The sequence below is a fragment of the Anopheles ziemanni genome, chromosome 3 (assembly GCF_943734765.1).
Source record: "Anopheles ziemanni chromosome 3, idAnoZiCoDA_A2_x.2, whole genome shotgun sequence".
In the NCBI taxonomy this organism is placed as follows: domain Eukaryota; kingdom Metazoa; phylum Arthropoda; class Insecta; order Diptera; family Culicidae; genus Anopheles; species Anopheles ziemanni.
In genome coordinates, this window is record NC_080706.1 from 3,844,967 (window position 1) to 3,853,184 (window position 8,218).

An 8,218-nucleotide genomic window follows, 5' to 3' on the forward strand; every position below is an offset into this window, starting at 1 on the left:
CCAGTTGGTCATGCCAAACTCGAAAAAACAAACACTGAAATGTTGTCAATTTATCGGTTTCAATCAAATTGCGGCCATCAAACGCCTATTAACCAAACTATACCAGTGGGGCGCGAGAGTGGCTTTCCGCTTTTCCCACGGAATACGAGGGAGCATGTGACGCCACAGGCATACACACTCATCCCAAGTTGAACGCAGTGTAACGGTTTCATGTTCCTTTTCCGGTGTTAACGCCGATTCCAGAATGAATATCCTTTCGTCGTCGATGGTACGAGAAGAAGGGACGATACACAAACACTCACACACAAAGCCCTCGAAAGGCCACCCATTCCAACACACAGCTCTATAAACGTTCGACCACGAAAAGGGTCCGTTTTATACGTGGTCGAGAGTGAGCGATCCTTTTTTCTTCAGCATTCGTTTCTTTGTGTTTTTGACTCAGTTTTGCACACGCAAATTAGGGCGGCGGGGAAAATAAACACTCGTCGGAGGCCGTTCTCAACTTGACATCGTCGGCCGGCGATGTTCGCGAGTAATGTTCCGTAGGGAAAAACTAGAGCTTGCAGAAAAGGACGACAATAAATAAATTCGGCGGAGTAATTCACACCATTCGCAAAGAAAAGGAACGCATCCGGAACCTAAGGCAACAAACCACACCACAAGTGCTAAATAGTACGCATTGAATTCAAAATTATGGTGAATATGCTTGCTATGAAAAAGAGGAAACAGAATATAGAGCTAATCTCTAGTGTCCAACGAAAATAATTCCAAAACGTTCCCAAAAGTGCCTCGAATTCTTAACCAAACAATATTTATCCCCCCTCGTCCACAGCATTGGGCTCTAATACGATGATGTTGGTAGAAGCAAAACAAAGCGGGCGGTCGGAGTTCAAAAAGGGAAGAAGCGAAAGAAACAGTCAATGGCTGCTGGCGGTACACAACACGAAATGGTAGCGTTCGTCGTTCGCATATGTAGATCAATGTCAAACAAAATGAAGCTTTTCAGGTTATGACTACGTCCAAGATGCGAACGAGATGGAAGAAGTGTGAACGAAGGAGCCGAGTTTCGCGGGAGGTGTTGTTGTTGCTTTGGTTTGACGTAAGCCGCTGTCAAACGGGGAGGAAGCTGCAGGAACTGTTGCTACTATAGCTGAACTACAACACACGGAGGTCGTAGTTGGCGGATATTTCAACGCGATCAGCATATTTCACTCTCTCTTTCTCTCTCGCTCTCTCTCTCTCTATCCCTCTTTTATTATCTCCTCTTGCTCATTCTCTCCCACAGTGTGAAGCACTATCGCTGTGACGACTAAATCAACGGTAGCGAACGAAAGAAGCGAATAATGAACGCGACAAAAGTAAGCCGCCGTAACCGTCCGACGCCACTGCCGTCGTGAGGATGGTCCGCTTGGTTTACCCCAGGGGAAACCCACGGGACATCTTCCCTTCCATTCCCTTCGCGTCAATACCGATGCTGCTCGTCGGAAGGCGAAGGTGAAGCAGACAATTGAATAAGGTCGTTAGAGCGTCAGCCATCGTCATCGTAATGGTGCTTGGTTCGAAAATTATACGAAACGAGCTACCAGTGAAACGGCGAAGGAGAGAGTTCACTGCAAAAAAAAAAAAAAAATTATACGCGATCCTGCCAGGAGTCGAACCTGGAATCTTCTGATCCGTAGTCAGACGCGTTATCCATTGCGCCACAGGACCCGTTGATGACGAGCGGCGTTGTTTACGAACGAATGCGCCGTGTTCGACTCAATCCGAAAACGCAATCATGAACCACGGGCGCATTACGTGCGTCTTTTGATGCAATACGATGAAAAAATTAAGCCACGTTGATATGCATTCACGGCGCCGACCCACGAGGCTCTCGCACACAGTGAAGAGTGGACGCGCACGCACCCTCTTTTAATTGCGGCACCATAACACAACATCACCATCTTTTGAGCCCGTCGTCGTCGTCGTCGTCGCTGGTTCCAACCCGCATGGTATGTGCGATGGCTACCAACACCACTTTACGAGTGCCTACCACGGCACCAATGCAACACCGTGCCCGCGGTTCCCCAGGAGAAGCAAACTCACTCGTGGCAAAAACCGCTAGCTGGTTGTACGATTTCGGGCCACTATACTGGCCGAGACCGAGCGTGTGCACGTTCGGTTCCAACCGACGGTTGGAAAAGAAAAAATACTACACTGTTGCACAGCGTAGCACAGTGTGGAGTGCATGCAATGCTGCTTTCCCCTCACAGGGAGCCTCGGTTCCCACTCTGCGTTGAAACTGTCCACCCAACAACGAGTTCAAGCTCCATTCGCCACCATTCGCACCACTCGTTCTAGTCATAATGCGAGCAATAAATAAGCCCCTGAAAGTGCGCAAAACAAGCGATCTCGACTGGCTGTCAGCTGAAGGATCGATGATAAACGTAAAGAGGGAAGGAGAAGGAATGAACGCATGAGGAACCGAAAGGGAGGAAACGGGAAAGCAATGAAGCGATAATGCTGTGGTATGTCACTCCGGGCGACATTTGTTTGTCTGAACAAAACCAAGCATTTGCTTGTCAAGCGGAATTTTATCAATATTTAAAACAAAACGCTCATAGTGATTTGGTTTTCGCTTTATTGTGTTTTCACATTACTTCATTTGAAATCATGCCAATGTCGTGGAACACATTCGCAATCTTGGCTACAGTGGTTAATAATTTCGTTTCGCATATTAAATATTTATTTTCCACTGATAAGAACCAACAGGACAAATAGAGTGAACCGACGAAAAAAGGAAAGGTCGGTCGCGATTAACCTCTAGTAAAATGTATTAGCCTCTAGATTCGTGAAGAACATTCTGAACCCAGGGGGCAGTAATCGTTCGGTGAGTTTGGTAAATCGATAAAAATCAAGAAAGGGATGTTCGATCGATACGGCAAACGTCCGTAATAATAAAAGTAATTTAAAAAAATAAATAACTGATAGTCAATTCCACATTGATTCGGCTTGCATTTATCATTTATGCTTTTTTCTATTGCTTTCGGTGTGTAAATCGATAGATTGAATTCAACAACCGAACATTTATTGTATATTTCCGATAAAGCAAAATATTCACTAGAGGGAACTGTAACAAACGCGACAAAACCAAGAACACTGCTCACATGCCTCCATTATGATAGAAATATCAGTTATTGTGATGCATTTTTGACTTATTCAATAGTTATTTCTTAAAAGTTGATTTTGCTTTCACCTGGACAACTTATTTTTCCTGTAAATTGTACCTTCGGCATGCGAACCCCTCTGTCGAATAGCGACAACTGATTGATTATTGATAGGTGTTTAATAAATAATAAAGTGCATTGCAAACTGCACACTTTGCATCACAGGCCACAAAAAACGACTTGAAACACAGGGCGAAAGCATACAAAAGCGCAGGTGTGCATGTATGTTGACAGAACCACGTACACCAGACTCCATGCGGGAAAGCGTGAAAAGTTGCCATCGCAAGATCGTGGGATGGGTTCGGCCGCCACCTTCGTCGTCGTCGTGCAGTAGGTTTGTTGTTGTTTCCTTTTCGCTTCCCGATTTTCCACCAACCCATCATTCATTCGTCATCGTGGAGCCGCCGGACGACGCGTTTTGATGAAACGTGCAGGCTGGCGGCGGGAAAATGGAACTGGTAAATGTGCGCACATGCTATTGATTTTTCCGAATCCCCAAACGGAGAACCGCATGGTCCCGGTGCGATGGGTCAGTTGATAGGTTTCTTTTCAAATTATCTTGCCACTTGTCGAATTAACTCCTTTTGTATCGAGTTTTCCCCTTTGGTAGCGCTTTTTGACGAGTTTGAGCTTACGCGGCCAGTTTTGCTAGGGACAATTTCAACAACGCATACACAAATAAACAGTACACTGTTTCACGCTTGAAATTGGAAATTAAATTGAATTCAAAAGAATGATTCTCATGACCTTAAAAACTATTATAATAATAATTCAATAATAGGATTCAAACAAACGAGTCGAAAAATTTAAACACAAAGATGAAAAAACTTATCGTTTTCTTTTGTATACCGAGCTTTAATATTTCTGTGCACAAAACAAAAATTCAACATAGATGCCTTTTTTTCACCACGTCCTTGCACGTGATGTTCTATACTTCTCGTTGTCCGATTCTCCTTTCTACGTTTGTTATTTTACTTTCTTTGAAACCATAGACTGGAAACGGATAATTTTTCCAGTCTTTCCTTTTTTAAAATTATGTCTAGCGGAACAGAGAAAAACAAACGAATGAAACAATACCACCGTAGGATGTCCCAGGACAAGTTTTGCTGACATTGCTTCGGGAAGTAGCCTTCCCTTATCCACACAGGTTGAGAAATTAATGCTTATTTTGCTGGCCCATTCTACAGCTAGCTTTTCACGTGCAATGCAATTGCAAATGAAGATAAAGATGTTCCTTATTATTTGTTGTTTGGTTTCATTTTCAGTTTGTTAAAACACAAAAGAACATCGTATGTCAGTATTACATTTGAAAGATGTTTTAAACAAATGGCAAAACTCCCCCAAATACGAATCCTATAGGAGTTAAAATGTTACATTCGACACAACATTTCTGGCAGTTACATAGGATCGGGATTGAGGTTAACTCCTAGTTCCCAGATTCATATTTTCCCTTCCACATTCCTCACATGGATGACATTCATTATGTCCGAATGCCTAAGCAACCTAGAGCCACTAAAACCCGGACAGGATTCATTACTTGATTAGAGACGAAAGTAATCGTGATTAATAATATCGGCCATCATCGGTCGTATGACTGTGCGTGGCATACGATGGAGAGCCGTTCGCTAACATGCTCACGGACCTACATTACGAACGTACACAGGTTGACGGCGTATGTTATGCAGCTTTCGAGGCAACCCGGACAGTATCCGGGTGGGACGGGGAAAATGCAAGTCTCATGCTCATAAATCATCACAATTCAACTACCGTTCGGGGTGGGTAACGCCGTCACTGGTCGTTGGTGTAGGCTTCAATGATGATGTTCCTCCATGAGATGAAACTTCCATTGCGAAGTGAGAAGCTTTCGCAAAATGGTGAATGTTTCTTCTACGCGGGCAGTTTGTTGGTAACATTTTACCAGTGACTACCATGATTACTCGTATGTCAGTTTGTTGTTATCTCGCTTTTTATGGAAAGTTTGTGTGGTGTAGTTTGAGAATATTTTCCAGAGTTACAGTCTCAACTTTTATTACAGTAACATGGCATACCGCATAAGAGACATACATTTCTATCACCGGACCCAAAGATTCTAATGGGTACCGGAAGCGAGGAGGGGCAGCTTGTGCTTAAACTGTCAACGCGTCATTTATTGGCCCGCTTTTCGTTTCGAGAATTCGTTGTGCGGACGGAGGGTTTTGCGGGCGAAATGAGTGCGCCATCGAAAGCGGGGAGGAGTCCACGGTCTGCGTAAGCCCATAAACGTCGAAACGGAATGAATATGTCCACACGCGTAAGCTTCGATTAGCACAGCCGTAGCGAAAATGTGTTAATGTACGGACTGGGGGAAAGACGACGAAACAATGAGACAACGGTGGCGTGTCGCGGGATATTAACGAAACAAAGCCGCGATTCGTTCCCCGTACATGCGTCCACTTGACCTAGCAGGCCCATGCTGTTTAGCATTTGGCCACAAGTCGAGTTCTGTCGCATCGTTCTCCTTTTGACGACGGAACGTTCTAAAAACACACGCCTTCGGCCTTTCATGCGATACTTCCCGTTTTGGGGGGCGAACTTTGGGGAGCATAAATTGGCTACCATTTTGTGGTTGTGTTGTTTTGAACCCTGTCCTGCCAATTCCCTGGCTACCTCAAGTGGCGCTGGTTTTGGGGTCTATGCAGTGCTAGACATCAAAGCTTCGAAATTTGCTTCCTTCTGCGATTTATTCACATTCGATGAATCTTTTAAGCCTTCTTCTGTCTAACCGACAAACATCGGCCAGTGTAGCTGTTGGAATCACATATCCCAAAGAGGACCAACTTTTCCCCCAGTGCTTTTAGAAATCTGTTCGACTGGCCAACGCTGTTTGAAGCGTTTGAAACGATGGAAACCATTCGGAGAGCGCTAATATGTTCACTTTTGCTCTCAGTTTGACCAGCTTGCTCTCGTTCCGTTCGACTAGCGGTTGGGGCCACCGCCTCGTGAGTTGTCTCACTTTGTCCTACGTTCATTGGTTTGCGATGCAAAGTATTTTATTTTCATTTCAAGTATTAGGTTTCAAACGGAAAGAAAGAGAAAGCGATGATGAGAAAAGGGACGCAAACAGCGCGGAAGAGTGAAAGAAAGACATGCCACCAGCACCGTGCGGCAGAGAAAACAATTTATTTTATGAGCTTTTTGGCTTCGCTGAGCCATTTAATATGCTTTATCTGTTTCAACACCGATTCTACCCCCCCCTTCCCTGTGTGATACGTTTTTTTTCTGTTGATCTCCAACGATGGAGTCCACTAACCACGCTTAACTCCATCATTTTGTCACAGTCTTCCCTAGCGTTCCGCTTTTCTTCCTGTAGTTGTTATTTCTTTTCATCATGCTCTACGTTTTACTGTTTTTCCATTGGGTGTGTTTTCCTTATGCGCTCCGCGATCGTGACACGATGGCCCCTAACGGTTTTTCGTGGAGGCACTTGGTAACACCAGAAACATGGAAAAAGTAACCAGAAACATATCTTTGGGGGATTGATTCATTGCCCTATACCTAAGCCATGGTTTTTCAACCATTTCATTAATTTCCCTTGAGTCGATTGCAGCGTAGAAAGGTCATTCGATGCGCCATCTTCTAATTGATTTGTTTTATGCATATTACATAGTGGATTCATGTAACAAATTATAATTTACATCTTCAACGGCGCATGACGCTATGATATTTTCATTATCAAGTTATAATTGTTTAATAACTTCTTTGCAATCCCAAGGAGAGCGTTTAAAACTGTGAACAAAACAACAAAATTAGCCTCGAACGCAATCGCGCTTTGCCCATCGCTTTGAAATGGTCCCTTTGGTAGACAACCTGTGTATTAACTTCATTACACTTTTTAAAGAACCACACCCCTCCCTCACCCCTCCCACATAATCACTTCTCTCCACCCTAAGACCGTTTTTCAATCTAGTGGAGGCGTTTCGGGCGCGACATGTTGATGTTTACCGTCCAAACAATCGGTGACAGCTTCACAGCAGTAGCTTGCAAGCTGCTACGGTCCAACCGTCGCGTGCGCAAATCGACGGCGCTATTTGGGAATTAGAATAGAAGCTGTATTGAATTACAAATCCCGTCAAACTAGATTGGTACGGTATTAGTAAACCCATCTTCACAAGTCCTCGATAGTATAGTGGTCAGTATCCCCGCCTGTCACGCGGGAGACCGGGGTTCGATTCCCCGTCGGGGAGACAGATGCTTTTTTACCACACTTACCACCCTCCGAAATCCACTAGGTGCTGGTCGGGTCTGTTGGTCGCACTAGAGCAATCATGAATAGCTCAACACAAACCTAAAGAAAGAGTAGAAGAAAGAAAGGAGTTAGGGTTTTGCTTATAGTCATTTTCTTTCAAATTTGATGGAGGCTACGGTTCAACTACCATTTTTCAACAGCTTTGGCCAGTGGTTTTGGGTGACTGGTGTCACTTTGTTGTACCCACCCCATCGCTACCGTTGTTTGCTTATCTCCGCTACCCTTTTTTCTGCACTGCACCTTATGGACCTTGAACCGGCAGCTTCTATCTCTCTCTCTCTCTTTGTTGCTCCGGCCTTTAAAACACATGCCCTTGCCTTGTTCACTCGCTCGTTCTTGTACGGACGGGTTCATTCGCTACCATTTTGCACCGAGCTCCCTCCTGGCGGAGATGTGGCGGAATGCAGGCGTGTGGCTGAGCTGGAGGGATTGATTAATTGTGCGGTTCGGTACGACCGTGTGGCACCTGAATGTGTGTGCGAACGTGAACACCTTTCCATATGCTGACGGACCAGACGAGCGAACGAACCAACGAACGAACGAACGAACGAACGAACGAATGAACGTACCAACGACCGTACGAACGAACGAACCGGCAAATGACCTTCTCTTGTCGGTGCCAGCGTGTGCTCTCCTATAACACGCCCAAGAGGTAGTGGAGTGCAACTTTTTAAACAAATAAATAAATAAATAAACACGTAAAAATTTATCCACCAGCTCCTTCCTG

The 8,218-nt window shown here is 44.7% G+C and overlaps 2 non-coding genes across 2 annotated transcripts; one reads left to right on the top strand and one right to left on the bottom strand.

Moving 5' to 3' along the window:
- Positions 1-1,637: 1,637 nt before the first annotated feature.
- On the bottom strand, positions 1,638-1,710 carry Trnar-acg (transfer RNA arginine (anticodon ACG)). Its single transcript has one exon. It is a non-coding gene; the product is annotated as a tRNA-Arg (tRNA).
- Positions 1,711-7,357: 5,647 nt separating this feature from the next.
- Trnad-guc (transfer RNA aspartic acid (anticodon GUC)) lies at positions 7,358-7,429 on the top strand. Its single transcript has one exon. It is a non-coding gene; the product is annotated as a tRNA-Asp (tRNA).
- The last annotated feature ends 789 nt before the right edge of the window (positions 7,430-8,218 follow it).